This window comes from Nomascus leucogenys, chromosome 7b (assembly GCF_006542625.1).
Source record: "Nomascus leucogenys isolate Asia chromosome 7b, Asia_NLE_v1, whole genome shotgun sequence".
In the NCBI taxonomy this organism is placed as follows: Eukaryota; Metazoa; Chordata; class Mammalia; order Primates; family Hylobatidae; genus Nomascus; species Nomascus leucogenys.
Genome location: NC_044387.1, coordinates 17032540 through 17048017, shown reverse-complemented (window position 1 = coordinate 17048017; position 15478 = coordinate 17032540). Strand labels below are relative to the sequence as shown.

At 39.0% G+C, this 15478-nt stretch overlaps 1 long non-coding RNA gene across 2 annotated transcripts; it reads right to left on the bottom strand.

The window, feature by feature from the left end:
• Positions 1-11670: 11670 nt before the first annotated feature.
• Positions 11671-15204, bottom strand: LOC115835956. 2 transcript variants are annotated; one of them, XR_004030932.1, is made up of 4 exons: positions 14706-15204; positions 13840-13939; positions 12137-12226; positions 11671-11709 (listed from the first exon to the last, which is right to left on the bottom strand). It is a non-coding gene; the product is annotated as an uncharacterized LOC115835956 (long non-coding RNA). The 2 variants fall into 2 exon arrangements; XR_004030931.1 differs by lacking the exon at positions 11671-11709 and having other exon boundaries at positions 11980-12226.
• Between the last annotated feature and the right edge of the window lie 274 nt (positions 15205-15478).

Genomic DNA, 15478 nt, shown 5'->3' with positions numbered 1-15478 from the left:
CTATTCAACAGATACTTGCCGAACGCCTGCTGCTTGCCTGGCCCTGTACCCAGGGCCCATTGGGGAACCATTCCTGCTGTAGCTGGGACCACCTGTGAAATGGCTAATTGTGCCTAACAGACACACTCAGATTCACAAGATGAATTCAGAAGACTTACCTGTCCCACCCATGAAAGTGACCTTGGAGGTGTCATTGCCCCCCACCACCCCAGTTTCTAGTCCAAACCCCTGGCCAACAGCTGGTGCTAGATAGATGCTTGATGAAGAGCAGATTTGAGTATTAGTTACTCCGTACCTAAAACTCCTATCTTCACATCAAAGCCCTGACAGATTTGCCCTTAAGAGACTGAAATCCAGGGCTGCTGCAGGGTTCACCTCCAGGAGGCACCATTCACAACTCTGTCCCATAAATGGTAATGGACTCCCAGGGCTGCCGTTTACATAGACTGCACTGAGAATGGTCACCCTTGGGTTTGTACAATGAGGTACCCTGTTGAATGACCCTAAACCAGCCTCCAAAATGTGCAGGATCCCACACTGGTCAGCGCCATCCCTGAGCACAAGATCAAAAACTAGATGACATGGCCACCCTGGCCACAACTGGAACCAAGCTGGTGGCCCGAGAGAGGCTGTTCTTGGAATTGCACGTCAGTTTCTCACACCCAGTTTCTTCCTGTTTTTCCCCATTTCCCGTTTTAAAGCTAGTGGCATACATCACAGTCAAATAACCAAGTGGTCAGTGTCTGGACAATGTGCAGTAATGAGGTGGGGGCTGCAAGGGTGAGGGACTCAGTCGCCTTAACAAGGCAGGAAAACTCCCACAAAAGTGTGATGTGTCCTCCCCAGGGCCAGCCAGGCAAGGGCACGCAGCGGCAGGGGTGGGGGGATGGAAATATTTTCTCTCCTGTAAACTCTGACTTCATGTGAGCAGGCATGGGGTCTCTCTGAGAGCTGATAGCCGGGAAAACCAAAACCAATAATATTCCTAATAATACTACAATGTAACAATAATGTGTTTTTCACTGACGGCTGTTGCTCTGCTTTTGTCTTTATATACAGTAGTTTTTATAACAATGTCCCTAGGTTTTAATAAAGGAGTGTCATGTCAACTGTTCCCTAGATTGACATCTGCTTCATTGTTTCAAAATGAGCTCAAGGGAACCTGTGCCCACATAAGTTGTCATTCTGTTGGGGAGGGTGGAGGACCAGGGACTGGGGTCCCAGCCAAGGTGGTGTTAGGGGGAACTGGGCACGTGAGTCCATCCTGAACACTCAATGCCAATGACAGGTGGATGCCACCTCCAAAGGGGCAAGGGCAAGGTCAGGAGTGCCAGAGCCCTGAATCAGGCACTGGCACCCGCCAAGACAGAGCTGAAAGCACATGGGGGGTGGCGGGGGGGGGGGGCAGGGCCGATCACTGCAGACTGCATGCCTTCAGCGGCCCCTGATGTGACATGCCAGGTGCCTCTTGTTTCTCATCTCATAGGCAAGGGGACAGAGTAACCTCCTTTGATGAGCACCATGCTCCTGAAAAGCCACCGTCCCTCACACTGGGACTGTGTGTCCCTCACGCTGAACACAGTTGATTCTGGCCCCCCCACCCACCAGCAGGAGGAGTTAGGATGCAGGAGAAGGGACAGGCTGCACCGTGGAGAAAAGTGGCACCAGGTCTTGCAGCCCAGTCCCACCTCACCTGGGACCCAGGGGCCCCCAACACCTGAAATCTGATGATGGGGATATCAGACTACTGGCACCCCCCAGGCAATGGATGGTGGCAAATACTATTTTCCTCCAGAGAGGTCTCATCATCCGATGCTTCAAAATATTTCTGCCAACAATTTGTTAAATATATCTTTCCTGGCACACAATCAGAGATCAGCAGGTACACAAGGCAGCAATGTGAAGAAGCAACAGAGGCACAAGAATTAGGAGACAGGCAGAGAGGCTATAAGCCCGGGAGCAGTCAGACATGTGTCTTCACACAGCCACACTTAACTGTGCTCCAAATACATAAAATCACATCTGAAACCCATAAAAAAGATACAGGAAAATTTTTAAAGAGCTGATTAGAAACTGGAGAAATTTTTTAAAAAGTACATAATAACCCAAATTAAGGTCTCAGTACATGAGTTTAAAAGCAGATTACATAAGATGGTGTGGTATTGGCAAAAGAACGGACAATAAACAGAATATATAGCCCAGAAATAGACCTACATAAAATAGCTGATCTTTGTCAAAGGAGCAAAAGCAATAGAATAGAGGAAAAAATAGTCTTTTCAAGAAATGGTGCTAGAACAACTGGACATTCACGTGGAAAAATAACAAATCTGAACACAGACTTTACACTTCACAAAATTAACTCAAAATGGATCATAGACCTAAGTGAAAAAGAAAAAAAACAAGAACAAACAAAAAACAACTGTAGAACTCCTAGAAGATAATATAAGAGAAAATCTAGATGACCTTGGTTTGGCAATGACTTGTTAGATACAACAAACACCAAAGACACGATCTATGAAAGAAAGAATTGATAAGTTGGATTTCATTAAAATTAAACATTTCTGCTCTGTGAAATACTATCAAGAGAATGAAAAGCCAAAGAATGGGAGAAAATATTTGCAAAAAGACACACCTGATAAAGTATCATCAGCCAAAATATACAAAGAATTCTTAAAACTCAACCATAAGAAAACAGAGCCAGGCACAGTGGCTTGCACCTGTCATTCCAGCTATTTGGGAGGCTGAGGCAGTAGGGTCACTTCAGCCCAGAAGTTCGAGACCAATCTGGTAGCTACAGTGAGACCCTGTCTCGAAAAAGAAAACAAGCTGTGCAAGCCTGTAATCCCAGTACTTTGAGAGGCTGAGGCGGGTGGATCACCTGAGGTCAGGAGTTCAACACCAGTCTGACAAACATGGTGAAACCCCATCTCTACTAAAAATACGACAAAAAAACACAAAAATTAGCCAGGCGTGGTGGCACATGCCTGCAATCCCAGCTACTTGGGAGGCTGAGGCAGGAGAATCACTTGAACCCAGGAGACAGAGGTTGCAGTAGGCTGAGATTGCGCCATTGCACTTCACCCTGGGTGACAGAGCGAGACTCTGTCTCAAAAAAAGAAAGGAAAAGGAAACAAACAACATGATTAAAAAATGAGCCAAAGACCAAAGAAGATACACAGGCAGCAAATAAGCATCTGAAAAGATGCTCCACCTCATATGTCATCAGAAATGCAAATTAAAACAATGAGATACCATGACACACCTATTAGAATGGCCAAAATCCAGAACACCAGCAACACCAAATGCTGGTGAGAATGTGGAGAAACAGCTCTCATTCACTGCTGTGGGAATGCAAAATGGTACCCACTTTGGAAGAGAGTTTGGCAGTTTCTTACAAAACAAAACATATTTTACCATCCAACCCAGCATTCACACTTCTTGGTATTTACCCAAAGGAGTTGACAACTTATGTCCACACAAAACCTGCACATGGGTGTTTATAGCTTTATTCATAATTGCCAAAACTTGGAAGAAACCAAGATGTCCGTCTGTAGGTGGATAGATAAAAACTGTGGTACATCCAGACAATACAAGATTATTCAATGCTAAAAAGAAATGAGATATCAAGCCATTAAAAGACATGGAGGAAACACAGATGCATATTACTGAGTGAAAGAAGCCAATCTGAAATTGTGATTTTCCCACAAGGAAATTCCTTGTGGACAAAGGACAGACAAAACTCAAAGTCCTCCTTCTGCTCACATGAGACAAATGCATGTCTGATTTGCTTCCTCTGACCTATTCTTTCACTAAAGCCAAACTAAGGTAGAAGTGGCTGCTCCTCTACGCCACCCCACATGTAGATTGTGTTTTTGGTGAAAGGCTGGCTGATCAGAGACTCAAAAGAATGCAAACATTTGTCTCTTACTTACCTATGACCCAGAAGTCCTTTACCCCACTTTGAGTTGTCCCACCTTTCTGGACCGAACCAATGTATACCTTACACATATTGATGAAAATGTCTCATGTCTCCCTAAAATGTATAAAACCAAGCAGTGCTGCAACCACCTTGGACACATGTTGTGAGGATCTCCTGAAGCTGTGTCATGGGTGTGTCCTTAATCTTGGCAAAATAATCTTTCTAAATTGATTGAGATCTGTCTCAGAGACATTTGGGTTCACACCTGTATCCTGAAAATTACAAAACACTGCTTAAAAAAAGAAAAAACAATAAATAAGTAAACATTATTTTTTAAAAAAGAGAAAACACTGCTGAAGGAAATCAAAGGAAATCTAAATAAATGAAGAGATGTGACATATTCACAGATTGAAATACTCAACAAAGATGTCAGTTCTCCCCAAATCAGATTGATGTCAATTATCTCCAATTCCTGCCAAAATCCCAGGAAGATTTTTTTGAAGACAGACAAAATTATTCTAAAATTTATACAGAAAAGTAAAGGACAAGAATAGCTTAAGATAATTTTGAAACAGAATAAAGTGGGAGAAATGGAAGTAATCACTCAACCTAATTTTACTACTTACATAGCTATAGCAATCAAGTCTATGTGGTTTTGTTAGAAGGACAGACACATAGATGAATGGAACAGAATAAAGAACTTAAATAGACCCACACATATTTGCCAAGCTGGTTTTTGGCTAAGGTGCAAAAGCAGTTTGATAAGGGAAAGATAGGCTTTCCAACAAATGGTGCTGGAGCAATTGGACATTCATAGGAAAAAGATAAAATAGACCCTTGAGGTAAGTACCTAAGTCTTATATACTAAGTAAAAATAATATTAAAGTAGAATATAAATTTAAATGTTAAATGTAAAACTATAAAACTTTGGGAAAATATTCTTTAAAATAAAAATTGACTAATTGGACTTAATCACAATTAAAATGTTTTGCTCTGTGACAGACCCTGTTAAAGGGAGGAACAGACAAGCTACAGACTGTAAAAAAAAAATTTCAAACCACATATCCAACAAAGGACAGGTAGCTAGACACACACACAAAAAAACACTCAAAAGTAAACAGTAAAGGACAAAAACAAAGTAGACATGAAGAGACATTTTACTGAGTATATACATTTAAAGAGGATAAAGGGCAAATAATTTTGATGAAGTCCAATTTATCTATTTTTTATATTGTTGCTTGTGCCTTTGGTTTCATATCTAAGAAACCATTGCCTAATCCAAAGTCATGAAGAATTACCCATATGTTCTCTTCTAAGAACTTTATAGTTTTAGCTCTTATCTTTAGGTCTTTGATCCGCTTTCAGTTAATTTTGTATATGGTGAGGTAGAGGTCCAACTTCATTCTTTTTCATGTGGATATCCAATTGTCTCAGTAAAATTTGTAATTGTTCTGGCACCACTATCAAAAACCAACTGACCATAAATGTGAGGGTTTTTTTTTTGTGTACTTTAAATTATGTTCCTTTGACTAATATGCCTATTCTTATGCCAGTACCATTCTCTTTATTAGCATAGCTTTGTTGTAAGTTTTAAAACTGGAAAGTATGGGTCTTCAAACTTTGTTCTTTTTCAAGACTATTTTGGCTAATATGGGTCTCTTGCATTTCTATATGAATGTTAGGATCAGCTTGTCAATTTTTGCAAATAAGGTAGCTAGGATTTTGAGAGGGACTTTGTTGAATTTATAGATCAATTTGGTGAGTATTGTCACATTAACAATATTAAGTATTCCAATCCATGAACATAGGATGTCTTTTTATTTATTTAGACCTTTTAAAATTTCTTTCAAGAATGTTTTGCAGTTTTCAGGATATAAGTTTTATACTGTTTTTGTTAAACACAGACAGCAAATAAGTACATGAAACAAAATTTAACATCATTAATCATTAGGCAGATGCATATTAAAACCACAATGTAGTATCACTACACACCTATCAGAATAGCAAAAATAAAAAACCTTGCTGGTGGGGCTGTAAAATGTTACAGCTACTCTGGAAAACAGTTTGATAGTTTCTTTAGAAACTGAACATGTGGCTGAGCGTGGCAGCTTACACCTTTAATCCCAGCACTTTGGGAGGCCGAGGTGGCTGGATCATGAGGTTGGGAGTTTGAGACCAGACAGCTCAAGATGGTGAAACCCCTTCTCTACTAAAAATACAAAAATTAGCCAGGTGCAGTGGTGGGCGCCTGTAAGCCTAGCTACTTGGGAGGCTGAGGCAGGAGAATTGCTTGAACCTGGGAGGTGGAGGTTGCAGTGAGCCGAGATCATGCCACTGCACTCCAGCCTGGGTGACAGAGCAAGATTCCATCTCAAAAATAAAAAGAAAACTGAACATGCAACTACCATGTAACCCAACGACAATACTCTTGCACATTTATTTCATTTAAATTAAAACTAATGTTCATACAAAAACCTGTAAATAACTGTTTATAGCAACTTTGTTTATGACAGATAAAATGATGAAAAACACGTGGGTAAAATCCACATGTACTTCAACTGGAGAATGGTTAAACAAATTGTAGTACATTCATAACATGGAATACTATGCAACAATAAAAAGTAACTATTGATACATGCACAAATCTAGATGAAGCTCCAGATATTATGCTTAATGAAAAAGCCCACCACCACAAGTTACATATTGTATTTATATAATACTCTTAAAATGATGCAATTATAAAAATGGATACCATATTAATATTAATGATTATCAGGGATTAAGGAGGGGGTGGGACAGGAGGAAAGTGGGTGTGGCTATCAAAGAGCCACAGGAGGGATCTTTCTGATGGAAATGCTCTGTATCTTCAGTATTTTGATGTCAGTATCCTAGTTGTGATATTGTAATGTAGTTTTGCAAGATGCTGCAGCTGAAGGAAACCAAGTAAAAGAATGTCTCTGTACTACTTCTTACAATTGCATGTGCATATGCAATTACCTCAGAATAAAAATATTTAATTTAAAAAATCAGATTAGATACAACTGGAGAGATAATTAATCAACCTAAAGATATGTCACAAGAAAACATCCAGAATGAAGAGCAGGGGATAAAAGGATGAAAGACACAGAAGAGTACTTAGCATTCATAGGAGATATGTAACAGAGAAAAGTACTTAGCAGTCATAGGAGATATCATAGGAGACACGATAGCAGTCATAGGAGACAGGAGATACAATTGTTCCAGTAGGCAAGGTGAAAGGGATTGGAGGAGAAATACTATTTGAAGAGATAAAAGGCTAAGAATTTTCTGCAACTACTGAAAGACATCAAGCCACAAATTCAAGAAGCTCTACTAAACTAAAGTAGAAGACAAAGAGAAAACCTTAAAAGCAGTCAGAAAAGGGGTGGGGTGGGGGTGCAGATTAACTTCAAAGAAGCACAGTTAGACTTGCAAACTACAATAAAAGCACTGGAAACTAGAAGACAATATAATTATTTTATACTACTATATCATACAGTATATATGTTTGAATTCTAAACCTAGCAAAAATATCTTTTCAAGAGTGAAGGTAAAATAAGACTTCTTAGAAAATATTAAAATTTTTTAAATATATAACTAATAACTAATAGGCCCCAACTTTAAAAAATATACCAAAGTGTCTTCTTTAGACAGTAACTTTAAAAAATACACCTAGGCAGAGGTTGATGATACAGAAGGGAATAAAGAGCAACAGGAAGGTTCTATCTGGGGCAAATCTAAATAAAGAATGGCTGATTTGATGGTTGTAATAATGTCTCATGGGTTTTAAAATATACAGAAATAAAATACATAACAACTGCAGAGAACACAGGAGGGGTATAAATTAAGTTAAAGTATTGTTAGGTCCTTGGATTGTCCAGGAATACCAAACAGTACATACAATATTATGTTAAGGATGCATTTTGTAATCTCTAGGGTAACCGTTGCAATAACAGTTAAAGAAAATATAACTTCCAAGCTAATATTAAGGAAAACATGCAATGACAAAATGCACTTATCCAAAAGAAGAAAACAAAAATTGAGAAGAAAGAAGAATATAAAACAGGTGGGACCAAAAACACCACATAATTAAAATATTTAAAACCAAATATTTTAGTAATTACATCAAATATAGGTGAATGAAATGCACCGTTTAAAACACAAAGACTATCAGATTGGATTTTTAAAAAACCAAAAACACCAACTATATGTTATTTATAAAAGACATTAACAACATTAGGTCACAGAAAATAAGTGCAAGTAAAAGGATGGGAAAAGATATACTGTGCAAGCACTAACAAACAACAAACAGAAAAACTGGTGTATCTGTAATAATATTAGATAAAGTATACTTAAAGATGAGAAGTATTAGCAAAGATATAGAATAACATTTCATAATGATAAAAGCCAATTCTACAAGAAAATATAACTATCTTAAACTGGTAGACACCTACTGACACATAACCTCAAAATATATATAGCAAAACTGATAGAACTATAAGAAGTAGACAAAATCACAATTACACTGGGAAATTTTAACCTACCTCTCTACAACAGGTCAAACAATCAGACGAAAAATAAGTAAGAATATGAAGAACTGAATGTGATTAAGAAATCTACCTAGTGGAGATATCTAGAACAATGCATTTAACACATACCAATACACGTTTTCCTCATGCAGACACAGAACTTTTACAAAAAGTTATGTTATACTGTATAATTAAGCAAGTATCAGTGAACTTCAGAGGACTTTATTTGACCACAGTGCCATTAAGATAGAATTGTATAAAATATATATATATAGGAATTTTCTACTGTGTTTCTCACAGTCGTGAAGGCTGGGAAGTCCAAGATCAAGGCACTGGCAGATGTGGGGTCTGGGGAAGACTCACTCTCTGCCTCCAAGATAGCACCTTGTTGCTGTGTTCTCTGGGGATGAATGCTGTTTTTCAAACATCTGGGGATTTTCTAGCATATACACACATACACATACACTAGAAAAAAAAAATATATATATCTAGTGTGTACATATTAGAAAATACATGTGTGTGTACATATTAGAAAATTCCTATAGTTCCATATTCCATATATATATTGGACAAATATATCATATAATATCTAGTATATATATTATATATAATATCTAGTGTATATATATAATATCTAGTGTATATATAATATCTAGTATATATATAAGTGTATATATAATATCTAGTATATATATATATAATATATATATACTAAAACCCCGTCTCTACTAAAAATATAAAAAAATAGCCAGGCATAGTGGTGCACACCTGTAATCTCAGATTCTCAGGAGACTGAGACACGAGAATCACTTGAACCCGGGAGGCGAAGGTTGCAGTGAGCCAAGATTGTGCCATTGTACTCCAGCCTGAGTGACAGAACGAGACTCTGTCTCCAAAAAACAAAAGAAAGAAAAGAAAAATAAATCAAATATATGTACATATATAAAAAATATAAAAATTCCCATACATTTGGAAAACAAGAAATATAAATAGGCTAAGGTCAAGGAATAAATCATAATGAAAATTAGAATACATTTGAGTATAAGGGAATTGTTACATATTAAAACGTGATTCAGATAAATAAGTGCTTAAAAGAAAATTCAAGCTTAAGAGCCTATCTTGGTAAAGAAATCAAAGAACATCTGAATTAATGAAGAGACGTACCATGTTCATGAGTTGGAAGACAACACAGTAAATGTGTCAATTTTCCCCAAGTTGATACACAAGCTTGACTGAAAACTAATGTCAGCCATACTTTTCACAAATTAAAAATAGAACAGTTGGCCCCGGCGCAGTGCCTCACGCCTATAATCCCAGCATTTTGGGAGGCCAAGGTGGGCAAATCACGAGGTCAGGAGTTCAAGACCAGCCTGACCAATATGGTGAAACCCCATCTCTACTAAAAATACAAAAAATTGGCCAGGCATGGTGGCGCACGCCTGTAATCCCAGCTACTCAGGAGGCTGAGGCAAGAGAATTGTTTGAACCCGGGAGGCGGAGGATGGCAGCCTGGGTAACAGAGAAAGACTCCATCTCAAAAAAAAAAAAAAAGAACAGTCAAATAAACACAAAGTATGTAAAAAGGAAGAGAACAATGAAGATAAATACACAACTAAAGAAAAAAAAAAACATAACACAGGATCAGCAAAGCCAAATGCCAGCTCTTTAAAAAAATAAAATTGATAAATCCCTGGCAAAACTCATATGATAAAAATGAAAGAAGACACAAATTCCAATATCAGAAATTAAAAAGAAGACACCACTACACATCCAGCAAGTATAAAAAAGAGGCTGAAATGGTTCAAATGTATGTTTTCCCCCAAAATTAATATTTTGAAACCTAAGACCCAATGTGATAGTAAGTATTAAGATTTGGGGCCCTTAGGAAGTGACTAAGTCTTGAGGATGGAGCCCTCATGAATGGGATTAGTGACACTATAAAAGGGCTGGAGGGGACTTTCTGGGACTTTTTGCCTTTCCATCTCTTCTACCATGTGAAGACACAGCAACAAGCCGTCATCTTGGAGGCAGACAGCGAGTCTTCCCCCAGACCCCACATCTGCCAGTTCCTTGATCTTGGACTTCCCAGTATTCAGAACTGTGAGAAATAAATTTCTATTGTTTGTAAGTTACCCAGTCTAAGGTATTTTGTTACAGCAGCCCAAAAGGACTAAAAAGGAAATTGTTATGATAAAATCATATCCAAAGCATTTGAAAATATAAAAGAAATACTTTTCTTTAAAAAGTACAAATTTTCAAAGCTGATATTAGAAAAATAGAAATTTTAAAAGTCCTATAGTAATTAAATCAATTCAATCCATAACCAAATCTTTCCCACTAAGAAAACCCCAGGGACAAGGATGAAGCTGGAAACCATCGTTCTCAGCAAACAAACTAACACAGGAAGAGAAACCACCACATGTCCTCACTCATAAATGGGAGTTGAACAACAAGAACACATGGATACAGGGAGGGGAACATCACACACCGGGGCCTGTCAGGGGATGGGGGCCAAGGGGAGGGAGAGCATTAGGACAAATACCTAATGCATGCAGGGCTTAAAACCTAGATAACAGGTTGATAGGTGCAGCAAACCACCACGGCACATGTATACCTATGTCACAAACCTGCACATTCTGTACATGTATCCCAGAACTTAAAGTAAAATAAAAGTAAAAAAAAAAAAGAAAACCCCAGGCCGTACAAATTCAACCAAACATTTAAGGAAGAGATCATGCCAATCATAAGCTTAGAAATCATGCCAATCATACACAAGCTCTTCCAGAGAATAGAAAAGCAATAGAAAATTAATATTAAAGAGCATAAAATGGCCTCAATTCATTTTTGAGACTAGAATTACCCTGATACTAAAACCTGACAAAGTAAGTCTCACTCATCAGCATAGACGCAAAAATACCAATTAAAAGACAGTAAGACAGAGTCAGCATGACCTAATCAGGTATATGAAGAGGAATGTCAGTGCATTAGTCCATTCTCACACTACTATAAGACATACTTAAGACTGGGTAACTTATAAAGACAAGAGGTTTAATGACTCACAGTTCCGCATGGCTGGGGGGGCCTCAGGAAACTTATAATAATGGCAGAAGGCACCTCTTCACAAGGTGGCACACACCTGTAATCCCAGCTACTCAGGAAGCTGAGGCAGGAGAATCGCTTGAACCGGGAGGCAGAGGTTGCAGTGAGCTGCATTACACTCCAGCAACAAGAGCGAAACTCCGTCTCAAATGAAACCAGAAAGGAGAGAAGCGTGATGGAGACAGCCCCTTATAAAACCATCAGATCTCCTGAGAACTCACTCACTCTCACGAGAACAGCATGGGGAAACCACCCCCATGATTCAATTATCTCCACCTGGTCCCACCCTTGACACCTGGGGATTATTACAATTCAAGGTGAGAGTTGGGTGAGGACACAGAGCCAAACCATATCAATCAGGTTGCTTTGACATCAGAAAACAATAAATATAATTAGGAGAATAAGCATTTTTTTCTTTAATAGAAAAATATATGATCATTTCAAGAGATACAAAAAAATTGTAAAGTTCAACAGCCATTCAAGATAAAAACAGCTAGGCAAGCTAGGAGTCCAAGGGAACTTTCTTTTAAGAGACACTATATAGCCACAAAAAATTACAGAAAAATCTTACTTGTCTCAATACTTGAAATATGGAAAGCTTTCCTTTCCTGTAAGAAGCAAGCCCACGGTCCCAGCTGTCATCAGTGCTACCCTGCATTGACTATGAAGTCCCAGGCAGTACAGCAAGACACAGACAAGAAAAAAAAGGTATAAGGATCAAAAAGGAAGAAATTTTCAAACATCACCTTTCATAGATGATATGATTGTATAGGTAGAAAACCTAAAATAATCTAACATAAATTATTCCCAGTAGCTAAACATTAAGAAATATGTAATCCCAGCAGTTTGGGAGGCTGAGGCAGTCGGATCACCTGAGGTCATGAGTTCGAGACCAACCTGACCAACACGGAGAAACCCCGTCTCTACTAAAAATAAAAAATTAGCCGGGTGTGGTGGTGCATGCCTGTAATCCCAGCTACTCGGGAGGCTGAGGCAGGAGAATTGCTTGAACCCGGGAGGCAGAAATTGTGGTGAGGCACATTGCACTTCAGCCTGGGAAACAATAGTGAAGCTCCATCTCAAAAACAAAAAACCAAAGAAGAAACAACAAAAAAAGAGATGGAGAAAGCAATATGTTATCTCATTCATGCAAAATCTAATGTGGGTTGGTGAAAACCCCTTTAGTTCTAGGCATCCTTCATCCTGTCCACCATCACCTCACTGGTGGCCTCCAAGGTCACCATGATGAAAGACAGAGTGTTAGGGAAACACATCAACCTTTAAACTTTGGCCCAGAAGTGATACATGACACTTCCACTCACATTTCATTCGCTAGAACTAGTCACATGGCCCCACCTAACTACCAGGAAGTAGGAAGTGTAATCTTCCTGTGTGCCCCTATGGTCATTGTTTTTCCCATATGTAGAACATACTCTCACTTTCTCAAGACAGAAAACCCCACTTGAAATTGTCAGCAAATCCAGCTTGAAATTGAGGGTCTTCTTAGGCTAGGCACAGTGGCTCATGTCTGTAATCCCAACACTTTGGGAGACCAAGGCGGGTGGATCACCTGAGGTCAGGAATTTGAGACCAGCCTGACCAATATGGTGAAACCTCATCTCTAAAAAAGAAAAAAAAAAAAAAAAAAAATTCAGGGTCTTCAAGTGAACTGCCTAGTGCTCTCCATCAGGTCTATACCTGCTTCTTGTTGGTCTGGAGATTTCTAAACTAGAAAAGACATATTCCTTTCCTCCTATACAGACCCAACATTTCATGATGGAGTAGGGTTAGGACAACTGCAATAAATATTTTTACTTTTAAATGGAGAGAATGAAGACAGATAGGGGTAACAATTCTGAAATATTCTTAGGCTCTGCACAGTGGCTTTTGTCTGTAATCCCAACAACTTTGGGAGACCGAGGCGGCTGGATCACCTGAGGTCAGGAGTTTAAGACCAGTCTGACGAATATTATGAAACCCCATCTCTTAAAAAAAAAAAAAAAAGAAGAAGAAGAAAGAAAGAAAAAGAAATTGAGGGTCTTCAAGTGAACTGCCTAGTGCTCTCCATCAGGTCTATACCTGCTTCTTCTTGGTCTGGAGAGTTATAAACTAGAAGAGACATATTACTTGCCTCCTATACAGACCCAATATTCAATGATGGAGTAGGGTTAGGACAACTGCAATAAACACTTTTACTTTTAAACGGAGAGAATGAAGACAGATAGGGGTAACAATTCTGAAATCTGTCTGAGTAGACATTGTGAAAGCTCCTACCCTCGTCAGAGGTTTCTTCATTAAGCTTCTCTAGGAAGAAGTCCCTTGTTCCTTGTTCTCCCTGGCCCTTTGGTCATTCCATCACTCTCCTTGGCCACATCTGAAATGGACGTGGAAGAATATGCTGTGTTAGGACCGTGAAACTCAGCTACTGTTGGCCCATGGAAAATTAGGGAGCCATAGTTTAAGTCATGAATAGTCCGAGCCTTTTTTAGTTCAAACTGTGGGTTTCTTTTGTAATACAATGTCCTTAAAAACTTAGTCTGCTTTTGATTTGTTTCCAAAGAGTTCGCTGTACCGTAACTCCCCCAAAAGTTATTTTTCAGATGTAGATCTCAACTTATTTACCTTCTTTGCTCCCCCATCTCTCTCACACAATATCATGGCACTTACCTTGAGTCTATCTGGATCTTTTTAATCTGCCTTTTGCCCTGAGGTAGTTTGGGCCTTTGTTGCTCAATGGTGTCGTCAATCCTATATCAAGTTAGTTGGCATCTGGAAGCAGTCAGCTTTTTAATTTTGCTAAGCCCTAACTTGCTGGAATTTCCCTATTTCCTTTATTGCTGCTCACAAACTAGCCGCTTATTTCTTGTAAGGCTTTGTTGAATGAAGACAACAGCCAAGATGTGCTTACAATAGCCTTCTTTCTTAGCCTTCTTAATGCAAGTATGCCATTTAACAAGTGTGTTACCATTAATAGTACAGATTGCCATGCCCCAGCCTCCAGTATCAGTGTCCTTGGCACACACCACCAGCCACTAAGCTAATGCTGTATATTTTGGCTTTTTGATACAGCAGCACCAATGATTAGTTGGAATAGGATAGGCTATGCTGAGGTAAAAAGCAAAGGGTTGTTTATCACTCACACAAAGATGATGCAATCAGGCAAAGCTCCAGGGAAGAAACTCTCCTCCATAAAGTGATGCAGGGATCCAACTGCTTTCATCTTGTGTCTCCACAGTTTCAACAGAGAGCCTCCCCACAGTGAATGTCATGGAAAGGGAAACAGAATAAAGGAGGCACTCTTCATGACCTCATCACAGAAATAGTGTTATATATTGCCTTCCTAAAACCCCCCAAATTAAAACATACTACAAAAACACTATGACCAAATCAATATGTCATTGGCATAAGAATGACAGATTAGAATATAAAATATATGTGAGTATATATAATAATTTAACAAAAGTAGCATTTCAATACAGTGAGGAATTATTATTTAATACATAATTCTTTTGGTTTTCACTAAACCACAAATATTTAACTGGCATAACAGGCTACCTATTCAGAAAAAAAAAAAAAATTGGACTCCTGTTTTAGCCATATATGAAAATAAGGGCCGGCGCGGTGGCTCACGCCTGTAATCCCAGCACTTTGGGAGGCCGAGGCGGGCGGATCACGAGGTTAGCTGATCGAGATCATCCTGGCTAACACAGTGAAACCCTGTCTCTACTAAAAATACAAAAAATTAGCCGGGCGTGGTGACGGGCACCTGTAGTCCCAGCTACTTGGAAGGCGGAGGCTGAGGCAGGAGAATGGCGTGAACCCAGGAGGCAGAGCTTGCAGTGAGCCGAGATTGCGCCGCTGCACTCCAGCCTGGGTGACAGAGCGAGACTCCGTCTCAAGAAAATAAAAAATA